The sequence below is a fragment of the Microtus oregoni genome, unplaced genomic scaffold (assembly GCF_018167655.1).
Source record: "Microtus oregoni isolate MIOR12 unplaced genomic scaffold, Mior012 000000F_ref0000247, whole genome shotgun sequence".
NCBI lineage: Eukaryota > Metazoa > Chordata > Mammalia > Rodentia > Cricetidae > Microtus > Microtus oregoni.
Genome location: NW_024543059.1, coordinates 8,396,947 through 8,411,755, shown reverse-complemented (window position 1 = coordinate 8,411,755; position 14,809 = coordinate 8,396,947). Strand labels below are relative to the sequence as shown.

Sequence of the window (14,809 nt, the reverse complement as noted above, 5' to 3'; positions counted from 1 at the left end):
CTATTCCTGCGATTATTTTTCTATATGTTACTGCATTAATTGGGCTAATATTTTACTTTGATTTCTTCTATTAAGTTTTAAAGAGAGATTGGGCTGTACTGAACTATAATTTTCTTTCTTATAATGGCCTCATTAAGTTTTGATATCAAGTAATATTAACATTAAAAAAGCCTACCAAATTTCCTTTCTTACTGATTTCTAGATATGAGCATAAAATACATGGTAATTTGTAAAAACTGTCATAAGCCTATGATCTTATATTTATTATTCTAGTCTTATAGACAAAGAGGCTCAGAAGGGAAGCAAGAAATTGCAGCAGAAGAAAAGGCTAAGTCAGGACTGATTTCCATTTTATTGTTGTTTCTTTGAAACAGGCCACAAACTAGTAGTTCTCCCATAGGCTGCTCCCTAGACTTTGCTTTTTTCTTGCCTATCTTAAAATGTCCTGGACTAAACATGAGCGGCTATGTGACTTAGGCATTTAGATTCTAGAGGACTTATGTGTCTGCCTTCTGCAGGGAAGAAACACTGCTAAGATGACCTTTCCCCTTCCACCAGGAACCTAATTTAACAGGCCCCTCTGTGCCTGACCTTTCAAATTTCCCATTTCCTGTCCCTTTCATGATGTTAGATCTCAGGACAGAGTCTATGCTCAGAATAACACCATCCTAGAGGGCATATCGAATTCATCTTTTTATCCCAGACAATAGTCTGCATAACACTTTAGAATTAACACCACCATGTCTGGTAATATTTAAGTTCATACCCTGTCCACTGCATCCTATTTTCTCTGAATCAAATGGTTTCCTAGCCCAGTCTCTCTGTACACATCCTTCCAGCAGGAAACCGCACACCTCTTTGTTGTAGATGCATGGTCAAGCCAGGGTGGAAACACTATGCTCGCCACAATTTCCACCCAAGGCAGCCTAATTCCACGTTATCTGTCATGGACACCTTCGAGGAAGCTGTAGTAACTAGCACAATGTGACCACGCATGTCTGAAATTAGGTGTAACTAGGAACATGGAAACCTGAGAATTCAGGTTGAGAGTAGAAATTCAGAGCAGATCGGAGGCAAGTTTGCGTCACTTTCTCCTTTCCCTTTGCTTGTGCATCCTGGCAATAATGTAAGTGCCCTAACCATGGGTTCATTAACTGAAAAAAATGGGAATGTTTTAGTACAGTATGGAAGTGGTAGAAAGTGTGGGGGGGAAGAATTTTTAGAAATTTTAGGTGTTTTTACGAATAATTATTATCCTATGAAAGGTTGGGGGAGTCATTCAACACATTGTTAGGGAGAAACACTATCCCTTGATCTGCACAGAGAAACCCTACCTTAGTGAGGGACCCTTGGGAAATAATGACAAATTAATTTACTAACAATATATAATTATTTTGATAATAGAAAAAATTCCATTTTACCTTTCCAAAAGCAACACTGGAACACATCAGATTATTACAGAGGAAAGGTTTGGGCTTCTGACTTAGGGCTACTATTGCTATGATGAAATACCATGACCAAAAGCATGATGGGGAGGAGAGGGCAGAGGGTTTATTTGGCTTACATTCCACATTATAGTCTATCATCGAAGGACTCTAGAAAGGCAGGAACATGGAGGGGTGGGACTTACTGGTTAGTTCTCTATGGTGTGCTCAGTCTTGGTTATAGCACCCAGAACCAACAGCCCAGAGATGACCCCCCCCCCACACACACAATGGGCCATATCAATCACAAATTAAGAAAATACCCTACAGACTTAAGTCTTATGGAGTCATTTTCTCAGCTGAGACTTCCTCCACTCTGTTGATTCTAATTTGTGTCAGACTGACATAAAACTAGTCAGTTTTCTGCTTGCAGAAAAAAAGGGGGGAATTACATATAACTAGTAAGAAAATTCAAAAGAGACAGGCTGACCAAGGTGAATCATGAAAACAAATGCCTCCCTCTAAGAACCAAAGGATTCAGAGTTAAATAATCTAGCCAATACAAGGTTTACCTTTATTTCCTCAGCTCTAGCATAAGACTTTGGATATTAAAAAATGTGGAGATTTCCCACCTAGCTCCCCCAACCCGTGTGTGTGTACGTGCCTGTCCGTCTCCCTGTGGTTGCTGTTTCAACACGCATGTTCCCAGCTGCTCCTGCAGTGGCGTGCCTGCCTTCCTGCTGCATTGCTCCCCCATGCTCCCTCGCCATGATGGTCCTGAGTTTACCACCCTGATGGACTCAGAAAACTTAGAAGTACCAGTTTACAATCTGGCCAAGACTCCTCTCCTTGCTGATGGTTATTACATCATTGGGGTACGGCTCCCCGGGAGGGAGCAGTCATCACTAAAAATGGGGGCAACCTGGCAGACATTCGGCCTCCTGACCTTTTGAATGGGACACTCCAAATTGAGATAAATTATGACAATTGGAAGCCATCTTAAGAAGGATGACTGAAGAACTCCCGTCATCAACCCTCCCCCCATGCAGGAGGACAGACACATCTCTGCCTATGGCCCCTTTCCTGACTCCATTAGAGGTTCCTGTTCACAACAACTACACAGTTTATATTGGAGTGATCACTGCTGCCGACTAGCAAGGACACAACTAGAATCAAAAACCTGCACTGGGAACGATTTACTGTCAACATCTTGAAAGGGCGTTAGATTTTTGTCAAAGGCTGTTTTAGCCCAGAATCTAAGCAGTACTCGGGAGGGCACTTGAACTGCCCTTCCCCTGTAATCGGATTGAGGACTACCTTTATTTTCATCACAGAACCTACATCCAGTAACTGACTGCAGCAGGTGCAGAGACCCGCAGCTAAGCTTTGGGCCCAGCTCCTGGAGTTCAGTTGTAGAGAGAGGGAGAAATGTAATATGAGCAAAGGGGTCAAGTCCATGATGGGGACACCCACAGAAACAGCTGGCTCAAGCAAATGGGAGCTCACTGACTCCAGACAGAGATGGGGAAACCAGCATAGGACCAAATAGGCCCTCTGAACATGGGTGACAGTTTTGAGGCTTGAGCAGTCTGTGGGGCCACTGGCAGTGACAACACCAGGATATCCCTAGCGCACGAACTGGTGTTTTGGAGCCCATTTCCTACGGAGGGATGCTTTGTTGAGCCTAGATGCAGGGAGGAGGGCCTTGGTCCTGCCTCAAGTTATGTGTCAGACTTTGTTGACCCCACATAAGTGGTTTCACACGCTTTGAGGAACGGATGAGGGTGGGGTGCGGGGAGGAAGAGCGAACTGGGATTGGTACGTAAAATAAGATTGCTTTAAAAATTAAAAAAAAGAATAAAAATCGCACAGCTGAGAGAAAAAAGAAAATGGTTTATTGTTAAAGAACTACATTGGAAAGAAGAAGGCACAAGGAAAACATTGTATATTGTTTTATGAACACGGAAGATTCCCTCCTCATTCATCTTTTCTGCCTTGGGGATGGGGAGAAGCCCATCGTTTTGCATCTTTCTCAGTTCCTGGGCCTTTGATCCTCATTAGCAATCCATCCAGGCTGGAATAACCCACATAAATGGACTGAGAGGTAAGGTAAGATATATATATATCTTTAGTCTCAGTCTCCCACGATTCCACATTAACGTACCTGCTTTTCAGCTGAAGAACTGAGCAGAAAATAACAGGGTCATGCCTCAAGTCGCAGACAAGCCCAGTTAAGGAGGTTGGGGAGACAAAGCTTCTTCTGAGGCTGGGCTATAGTTCAGTGGCAGAGAGTTTGCCTAACAAGAATGAAGCCTCAGGTTCCACCTGAAGCACCACAAAAAAAATAAAATGAGTTTTTGCTGGGGAGTGGAGAATACTAGTTTGAATTGAATTTATTCAAAAGCTGTGCTAGTCTGACCTTTGGCCTCATATTTCCATATAGTGATATTATCATTTTTTTTTACAGTGTCTTTTTAACAACTCATGCACAACTCCTCGTCATGAATCAGACAACATGGGCCACAGTAAATGTTGGTCCACGTGGCTGGCCGTGGAAGACTCCAGGACCGCATTTATCAGAAGGACACTCTTGATGAAGGTGGCTAATTTTGTTCTTTTTCATCTGCCCTACACTATTTCAGCACAGCCAACTTAAGCTTCTTTTTCTTATTCTTATTCCTCTTGGGAGTGGTGTAAGACTTCTTTTTCCTCTTCGAAGCACCACCAGGAAGTCTCAACACAAGATGAAGGGTAAAACCCTTTTTGAATGCAGTAATCAGACTAAGTCCAGAATCTTCCCGGTACTCACCAGCAAAGACCGGTCTGTGTTGATCAGGAGGAGTTGTATCAGGACCCTGGGTTTACAGTGTCAGTACAGGGGTCAGTTTCAAGTGTGATGATCTTCCTGTAAGGGTCTCTATGAAAATCTACATTTGGCGGTGGTTTCACCACAGGTGGTGGATCAGAAAGTGATATGCTCACTTTCTATAACCTTTTAGTGTATTTTTGAAGGAAGATGTAAACCTTATTTTTTTTTAAAAAAAAATCAAATAGGTACTATCTTACTACTTTTGAAAATTATATGAAACTAAGTAATTTCCTGCCATCATTTATCATCTGTTAATACACTATCAAAAGACGCCGTCAGGGAGAACAAACATGTTCCAGGGAAGAAAGATAGGAAGCTTCAGATAGCAAAGTCTTATAAATATAAACATAATTTGGGCAGTGGTGGTGTATATCTTTAATCCTAGCTCTCAGGAGGCAGACGATCTCTGCGAGTTTGAGGCCAGTCTGGTCAACAGAGCAAGTTCCAGGACAACCAGGTTACACAGAGAAACCCTGCCTCGAAAAATCAAGTGTGTGCCTCTATGTGTGTGCATGTGTGTGCACACACACACATACATATTTTCAAGGAATGTTCCTGGTGTCCAAATAACATTTTTTTAATCTCTGCACCAAACCACCTTTTCTTCCTGAAAATGATAGAATAAAAAGATTTGATTCAAGTATGCATTGTTATTGACCTATTTTTTCCAGGCCTCTTACTTTATAGAGTTGTTGATCCCATGCCAGGTCCCTGGTGTTAACTCTAGTGTTGCTGGTCAGAGAAATCCGTACTAAGGCTGCGCTCAGGAGAAGTCAGGCCCCAAACCCAGAACACACCACTGGCACGAATGACTCTCAGAGTCCTCTGGAACATTTTCACAGAACCTTAGGTCTCAAGACATAGGTGGCGGTGGTGGGGTGGGGGAGGAAGGGACTGGAAAGACTGACGTGTCCTGCAGTCGTGAGATGAATATGAGATAATGATGCCAATTAAAATTTGGAAGCTTTACCTCCGTGGAGGCAGCTGACTCAAAGAGCTGTCGAAAGCTCCGAGAAGGTGGGGGTTTAACGCCTCTCAAGGACTAAGTGCTCGGAGATAGTATTCCTACAAATCATAAGACAGGCATAGGGATGATTCATAGAAAGCGCCTTTTTGGGCAAATGACAAAGCTTGAATCTTTGAAAAGTTTCCAGTCTTAGGTTTTCGCCATTGGTACCTGTTGTATCACGTGCTAAAGAGAACATACGATGCACTTGGCACTGTTTGAGCTTCCATCAGTGTGTGACCTGCGTTACATGGGGTCCCATTCTTCCTATGCCTTCACCGTCTCGCTTTTTCATTTTCTACAGGGCCGCAACAGTGACAGGGTAAGTACAGAAGTGTGGTTGCATGTCTTTCCACATCCAAGGAACTATGCGCGAGTGGTATTTCAACCCTGCCCTTTAACTGTGAGATCTCTATCCTGGCTTCCGACGCTGGTCGGCAAAGGAGGATCAGAAGGCTAGTCTCTGCTGGACTGAGAACATGAGGGAAGGAGGAATTTAACCACGAGTTCATAAACTAGAGCACATGATGTGAGGTAACTGCATGAAGACCGATAGCCCATGTTACCGTTAACGATGCAGGGGCAGTTATATTAAAACTCACGGGTTCCCCAACAAGATGGGGGTCAGCTGGAGTGAGAGGTTAACAGTACCTGTAAATGAGCAAAATGCATTATATTTGTACAAAATTGTCAAGGACTTATTAATAAATAAAAAATTTTCGAAAATTCACGTACTAGGGGCTGGACAAATGGTTCAGCGGTTAACAGCACGGATTGCTCTACCAGTGGACCTGGGTTTGATTCCCAGCACTAATATGATGCTCACGACTGTCTGTATCTCTGCTCTCTTCTGGGCTTCCCAGGTACCAGGTGTGTACATGGTACACTGACCCATACAAATATAATAATAGCAATAATAATAATAATAATAATGCAAATTCACGTGCTAATATCTGGGCATGGTGACATGCATCTGTAATCTGTAATCCTAGTACTCAAGACACAGAATTGAGAGGATTGAAAATGTGAGTCTAGCCTGGGCTATCTGTGAGAATCTGTCTTGAAGGAAGAAAGGAAGGAAGGAAGGAAAGAAGGAAGGAACAAAACAAAAAATAAAAGTCTCCAACCTCATGTGATATGATAATAAGCAAAACACAGGCACACATTAAAAACGGCCATGTGTTGGTGGTCAATTAGTAAACCTGAAGAGAGGGCTGACTCGGTCAAGCACTTGACCACTTGGAGAAAAAAATTCTTCATCTCTAACAGTGAGTGAAATAGCACCCATTTGCAGTCTTGCTGTTTTAAATAAAAATAAACACGTGAAAGCTGCTCATTAGAGCCATATGGCATGGTGAATAGGGACACAAGCCAGCATGCTTGGGTTCTAATCTCAGCTCGGGCTCTTACAGGTAAAGCTGGCATCTGATCTCACTTTTCTCTTCTCTCCAGTAGGTGTAATCTCAACACCCACTTCATGACAGCTCTGTGAACAGTGAGCAAAATAACCCACCCAAAGTACTTTAGAGCCTACTGGGTATACAGCAGGCAATTTCCCCTGCTGCATTTTATTATTGTATTTATGAATATTCATAACTGTTACTGTACTTACTGACTTGTAATAAACAGGGAAATAGACTTTATAACCAATAATAAACACAGTTTTGTCGGTTAGATTAGTTTAAAAGGTTTAATCTCAGACAATTTGAGAAGGGGGCTATTCATTTAATCAGTGGAACACGGATCTTTTTAAAAGAAGATTGTGTGTGTGTGTGTGCGTGTGTGTGTGTGTGTGTGTATGCACACCTGAATGTATGTATGTGCACCTTGCCATATGGGTGCTGGTGTAGACCAGAAAAGGTAGTCCCCTGAATCGGGGGAGAGTCATCCTAAGGGGGTGCTGGAAACAAAACCCGGGTCTTCTGGGAGATCAGCAAGCGTTCTGAAACTTAATGTTCCCGCCCTAGTGAGCTTTGGGGATCATCTGCAGGCTATGAGGAACTCAAGTAAAATGTTAGGTAAAGTGAACTTGTTTGCTTTAGATGCCAAACACACAAATGAACGACTCAGCAGTTTCCATGTGCGGCCCTGTAAAGATGCAGGCTAAAATTGCAGTCTGCAAGGATACTAGAGTCAGGCAGAGGAGGGTCAGAGGAGCCACAGACTGGAAAATATCAGGCAAAGACATAGGCTTGGCAGTACACGTGGTGCAGGGAGCACTGAGAAGCAGATGTTGGATGACTGTCCTTTTGGTTTATGTGTGTGTGTGTGTGCATATATGTAATTTCTATGATTATTTTTGTGTGTATGTGTGATTTACTTAAAAGTATTTCTACATACCGTATGTGTGTGCCTGCCCCTGAGGAGGTCAGAAGAAGGTGTCAGATCTTCTGGGATTAGAGTTACGGATGATGGAAAGCCACTACATAAAGGATAAGATATTTCTAATATTGTGATTGTTCTGCGGTGAGAGCCCAGAAACAAAATCCCAGATTGGTAAAGTGACTTTGAGCTGCTCAAGGGCAGGAAAAACAATGCCTTGTTAATCTTTTTAATACCAGAGCCAAAATGAGGTGGCTGGTTAATGATTCAGAAAAGCCGTAGTGGGAGGAGTCAAGGAATGTGTAAATAACAGGCCAGCCATCAGTAACAACGAGATCTGAAGTCTAGATATGCCCCAGAGGGATGGAAGGAAAATGTGACAGCCAATGGAAGGGTCACCCATGAGACTTCTGTCCCTTTCTTCTAGAAATCTCAACACTGAAACCCTTTTAAACTTAATGGCAAACTGTGATTGCGGGGAAGGTGAAAAAAGACCAAAAAATCCAGATCCCCCAATAACTCCTCCTCCTTTCTATTTCAGGCATAAAATTGGCCGCTGGAATACAAAGCCTTTTGTTCCACAATTAAGGATGCAATTAAAAATGTAAATGGCTGCAAGATTGGGCATAATACTAATGAGTCTCAAAGTCTGAATGAAGAATCAACAATCTATTCTCCTATAAGGGGCGCAACCTCCACGTTCACACAGAAACAAGGGAGCCTTCTCCTTACTTAACAAGTCCCATGGGGATCCTGCCAAGACCTGTTTCAAAGTAACCCTACGGGGCCTGTGAAACCGTAGGTGCCGACTACAACCGAGACAATCAGGATTGCACCTGAGGGCTATGGTTGTAGACCCGTCTAACATACACAAAACACCAGGTTTGATTCTCAGACCCACATAAGCTGGGCATGATGGCAGACTCCTAAAATCCAGCTCTTGAGAAGCTGAAGGTGGCTCTCAGCTATATCCTGAGCTCAAGGCCACCCTGGGCTATGAGCTTACAAAAAAAAAAAAAAAAAAAAAAAAAAAACGGGGGGCAGGTTTGCAATTGGTAAGTGTTTTCAAGTAGGGTTAATATTGCCGTGATGAAACATATGACCAAAAGCAAGTGGGGGTTGGTGTATAATATATCCTGAATCACAGAACAATGAGGGAAATCAAAGCAGGACTTGAACCTGAGCGGGAACCTGAAGGCAGGAGCTGATACAGGGCCTGGAAGTTTCACTTACTGGTTGTTCAGTCTGCTTTTCTTACAGAACCCAGGAACAGCAGCTCAGGGATGTCCTCATCCACGATGGACTGGGCCCTCCCTCATCAATCACGAAAGAAGAAAATGCCATAGAAGTTTTCCTGCCTATAACTTGGTCTTATGAACACATTTTCTCAACTTAGGTCTCTCCTCTCAGGTAACTCTAGCCTGTGTCACGGTGACATAAAGCTAGCCAGCACAATAAGCTACAGATTTTACCCTAGAATGTCTTTTTTGGGAAAGTCGACATAAAACATAAAGGAAACAGACGTTTTGTTACTGTGAATGTTAACAGCGCTCCGTCAGGGCCGACTTTAACATCACTGTACTACCGCCTAAACAACGCGGGTTTTCCATCAACGCTCTTGTGGGGGTAAAGGCAATGGCTTGTGTAGGTCATTTGTAAACCTCTCTGGCCTTCATGTTGCCTTGAAAGATTCTCTTTTGCAGAATGAAGGCAACAATTACAACTATGTCACAGTACAAAGTGTGAGCTTTGAAGGTGGTCAGCATTGGGGCTCCAGCACATGAGTTCCTGGGTCCTTCATTAATGTGGCATGAGCCATCATTTTCTATCTCTCCTCTGGCCTCTCAACACAGTGCTTTCTATTTCGGCCTGTTAAATTGTTTCAGGTACCTGGTCGTATCATAACGCCTGCCCTAGACATGCTTGTGTACAGGTGTGCACATATGGGTGCCGTTTCTGTAGTGGGTCCATGGGATAGGGAGTGGGAGTCTCTGCTGATAGTCAAAGGACAATGGTTAGCATCAAAAAACCTCTTCTACCTATATGATACAGTAGTATCCTCTCTCGCCATAATTAACCATAATAGAAATATTCTTTCCCCATAAAAGTCCATCAAAGCAAAGTGTTCTGGATATGGTTGTTTTTCTACACCTGCCGCGGATGGAATGCCCAGCCCTTGTCTCCTGGAATAGACAGGCCACATTTGCCGAGACTTTGACCTCATCGCAGGCCTTCTCACTACCAAATGGCAGTCCGTGTACACACGTCTAATTCTGTTATTAATCAGGCCCTGTTGAAAGTGGAGTCAGAGAGTTTGTGGGACAAGTGAAGCAGGACCAAAGTCTGACAAGGTCATATCTTTCCTGGCATTCCAGAGCTAGCAGGCAGTGCTTGCATCTCCAAGACACAGATGGACATTAAGCGCTGTCCCCAGTGGGTAACTGACCACCATCAGCTTGATCAAATACCTTTGCTATCTTTGCATAGGAGAGATAGATGTAGAGTTCATTCATTTAATAAATATTTATTAAGGGATCTGCTTTATATCAAGCATTATGTATTAAAAACTCAAAACCAGGTGGTTGTGGTGCACACCTTTGATCCCAGCACTTGGGAGGCAGAGGCAGGTGGATTTCTGAGTTTGAGGCCAGCCTGGTTCCAGGACAGCCAGGGCTCCAGAGAGAATCCCAGTCTCAAAATCCAAAGCAAACAAACCACACCTCAATAAAATGATGACACAAAGTGGGATTTGTAGGCTGCTATTAAATGGTATGTCCATTTTGATATGCTCTCAACCCTTCCTTCAGATCTATTAAAATAAGATTATAATTGTAAGGCACGTGACATATTAGTTAGCAGGAAACAATGCTTACAATAATGATCCACAGTTCATAAACTACCAACAGGTTTAGACTGTGATGGTTTAAGAGAAGGAGCCTGTGGCTCTCATTCACCTCTGCATCCTTAAGATCTACCGCCAACTGGAACACTCTGGGCAAATGCAAACAATATGCTTAATGAATAAATCCAGACACGAAGGACTCAAATGTGTAATGGTTAATATTGCCAGCTTGACAGGATCCAAAAATCATCTAGGAGACAAATCTCTAGGCATGTGTGTGAGGGATCATCATTAGGTTAGTCTCTGGGCATGCGTGTGAGGGATCATCATTAGGTTAGTCTCTGGGCATGCGTGTGAGGGATCATCATTAGGTTAGTCTCTGGGCATACGTGTGAGGGATCATCATTAGATTAGTCTCTGGGCATACGTGTGAGGGATCATCATTAGGTTAGTCTCTGGGCATGCGTGTGAGGGATCATCATTAGGTTAGTCTCTGGGCATGCGTGTGAGGGATCATCATTAGGTTAGTCTCTGGGCATGCGTGTGAGGGATCATCATTAGGTTAGTCTCTGGGCATGCGTGTGAGGGATCATCATTAGGGAACCATGGTCTACTTTTCAGGCATTAGGGTGGGGAGGACAGAAAGGTGAAAAGGTCACCAGGAACCCCTTTCTTCTTTGCTGAAAGCAAGCAATGGTACAATGGGAGTGAGGTGGAGGGGGATTTCAACCCAGGGCTAGGAAAATGACACCTGTTCACACCCAATTCTACAATGTCCGTCCTGCTGGGATGGGTGGCTTTTGTCATAAATAAGGATTATCAACCAAGATTTACCAATGTCTTTCCATGTGTCACACATTTACATTCAGCAGTTGATTAAATCATCGTAGCCTTTCATCCTAGTCCTATTTTTTTTTTTTATTTATTTTTTTTTTTTTTATAGATAGAGAATCCAAGCCAAGGGAGATGACTCTGGCTTCTCCAAGGTCACAGAACTAGTGAGTAGCAAGATCATATTACAAAAGTAATCGGATCTGGAAAAATCCAAACCCTGTGTCTCTAAATACTACTCTACAGCATCTCACAGGGGGACCCGGATGTCTGTGCCCATGTCTAGTCAAGCTGGGAATCTGAAGGGAACCATTTGGTAAGAATCTCTTTATCACTAAAAAAGGAGGTCACACCTATGATTAGTAACTCAAGGCAATTTTATATAATAGTAAATGAAAAAAATAGTATTTGATTAAAGGAAGTTTCATGACAGATATTTCCCTCTATTTCTGCTTCTTCCCTCATGTCAAGGATAACCCCTTTCCAACACCAGCTATGCCACCAAGCATTTGGGATCCCTGCTTTTTCCTGCTTGACTGGGTACCGTGTTGTTGACCTGGAATTCTTCTGTGGATCTGTGAACTATAAATCATGACCCATTGAGGGGTTACTAAATCAAGTCAATCATTTGTGACCATCACTCAGCACAGAGAGAATCACACAGAATGGAAAAAAAATGAAGTACACTACATATAAACAAGAGTACTATTTAATGACAAAGTTCTTTCATCTTTATGCATGCTTCTATTTACAGGGCCACAAGAAAGAATGAATGCCCTTCATTCTTTGGGTCATAATACTTAAAAGTTTCTGAAATAGCAACAAAACATTGTAAATTAGGAAGCAGTCAATATTCCAGAGGTTCCTCTGGCTACCCACAGTCTTTAGATATCACAACACATTTAACTGTCTTTCCCTGGTTGCCACTAGATGGTGAGTTTCCTATTGGCAGAAAACATGGTTCCAGTTTCTCTGCTCTTTTCTCCAGGTGGTCAAGTGCCTGACCAAGTCGACCCTCTCTTCACGTTTGTGAACTGACCACCAATACATGGCCATTTCTAACGTGTGCCTGAAATTTTGCATGAAATAAGTGTGTGTGTGTGTGTGTGTGTGTGTGTGTGTGTGTGTAAAGAAAGAGAGGGAGGGAGGAAGGGAGAAGAGAGAAGGAGAGAGAGAGCGAGAGTATCTAAGATAGAGTAGAAGTTCCTAAATCAAAATTTTGTGAACTTTCTGATTTAGGTCTTTTACTTCAAGCAAATATTTAGATCATATCAGTGAAAGTGAAGTGAAAGAAACATATGTCTTGTATGACCCCAAAGCAGAATGCTTGAATTTTATTTCTCAGTTAACCAATTCACCCAGCTCAGCATCCAACACAGCACTGACAGGAACAGACTGGTTAAACACTCAAACACTCCCAACAGCTGGAACCTCTGAGCAACCACTGAGGGAGGCGGAATAAAGTGGGGGAGAGATCAGGGCGAGTGGAAAGTTGACTGTCATAGCAGCTGGAGACCCCAGGCCAATGTGTTTTCTTTTAGGTCCTCACATCTGATCTGGGGACGGCTGTTTCCTTCTAGCCTTCAGAGTACACAGGGGTAAGCAAGATGAGAAAAAGAATATAGCTCAAGATGTTATTTCCGGATTAGAGAGACAGGCTCATCACCTTATACTCATATAGTCGAGAAACCCTGCTACTCATTTATTTTGAGAGAGTGAGTAGTTGTCGTTCTAAAATAATCACAGACAAATTTGGTACAGTTCCCGTTTGCATGCTCCAGATACAGCAAGCGTCTCTAGGGACTGTTTTTTGGAAAGGACTCCGTTTGGGCTTTGCTGGTCCATTTCGCATCCGCACTTCCTTTGCTGGTCTATTTTACTACATTGTACAAGAAAAAGGCCAGCGGCTCTTACAAGGCTTGGTCCTAGGCTCTTCCTCTTTGTGTGGCCTCTATTTCTTCACCTCTCTGTCTCAGTATCATGTAGATGCTGAGGTCAGCTCTGGAGGAACTACATGACGGGATTTGGGGAGACCAAATACCGCATTTGTATATTAGAGAGATTTCCTCTAGGGAATTTCATATGGGAAGTCAAATGTTCTTGGGTCAAATTTTAAAAGGTCCCCCCCCCCCCGGAAACTTCCTGTCCGCTTATGATTCCACTTTTCCTGCATGTTATACTTTGTTTACCATTTCTCAGCATGGAGATTTGATTCTAACCAATAATACTTTCAAGTATGTCTTTTGATTTTGTATTATAACCTTTTGTTTAATTTCCACAACTTAAAAACTTTTAACTTGTATGTTTTCATCCAATTTTCTACTGTGTTAATGATATTTTCATGAAACCTGTTTTTTAGTGACAACAACATGGATGATTTTTCCTTGTGGTTTGAGTCAATAAAGCCATTGACTGATCTGTCTGGGTATTGTTATTCCAACTATTTTTTCCCCCAAAGTAAGACATTTCAAGGTTTTTCAAAATAATTTTGATCATGAAAACTGTTAGGAATATTTTCTAACAGAGCCTCTCCACCGGCGCAAAGAATTCCAATCAGACCAGATTAAACCAAATTAAATGCCTGTGTTTAATAGACAGTGGTCCTGGGTGGCTGGGAGCATGCTAGGGGGAAAGACAGGGGGAGTGCGCATGCAAAACCAAAACCTTCTCAGGGCAGCCTCCTAAAAACCCTGTGGGAGGGGTCAGCGCTTGGCAGGCTGGGAGGGGTCAGTGCTTGGCAAGCTGGGGAGTTGGGAGTCCGGACCAACAAAAACCAGTAATACAATACAAGTATGGAGAAGAGAAACAGATACAAATTGGCTTAATTTATATCACATTTGCAATGTCACTATAAGATATTTTCTAAGGTAGTTCTCCACATTTCCTTCCATGGACAACAGAGTACTTCAAAACAATCTAGAATACAGTTGGCTAATTATAGAAGATTAATAGTCTACTAGATATCTATCTATCTATCTATCTATCTATCTATCTATCTATCTATCTACCTACCTACCTAATCTATCATCTATCATGTGTTTTTAAGTCTCAAAAGGCCCGAGGCATGGAAACTCCCCTAAACAAGCTGGGATTCTATTATGGCCAGAGTATCTAGCAAATTAAGGCCCCTGAGAAGCTGCCTCCTTCTGAAACTGGTCTTCTGTTTTCTCCCTGCATGTCTAGCACACAGAAAAGAGAGCTGCACAGCCATGGAATTCAAGACAAGCCAGCTCAAATGCATCATTTAGTAGATGTATCATGGGATTCTTGCTGGAAAAGAAAGTGAAATTTTGATGAGGAGGATGTGGCCTTATTTGTCAGTCAGCTCCGGGGCCAGAGCTCAAAGTGGACATGCAAAGACTGTTGGCCCAATTCCTCTACACAGGCTTCTATTCATTCTGAAGTTAGGGGACACTTTCCCTCCCAGCTGTCAGTATCTGTATTATTTGTTAGATAATACAAAATGGCTCAGTGGATAAACGAGCTTATGGTCTCGCCTAAAGGCCATAGTTAAG

At 42.7% G+C, this 14,809-nt stretch overlaps 1 protein-coding gene across 24 annotated transcripts in view; it reads right to left on the bottom strand.

Moving 5' to 3' along the window:
- Dlg2 (discs large MAGUK scaffold protein 2) overlaps window positions 1–14,809 on the bottom strand; it is a 1,645,338-nt gene that overhangs the window by 110,341 nt on the left and 1,520,188 nt on the right. The gene's annotated exons all lie outside the window — the stretch shown is intronic.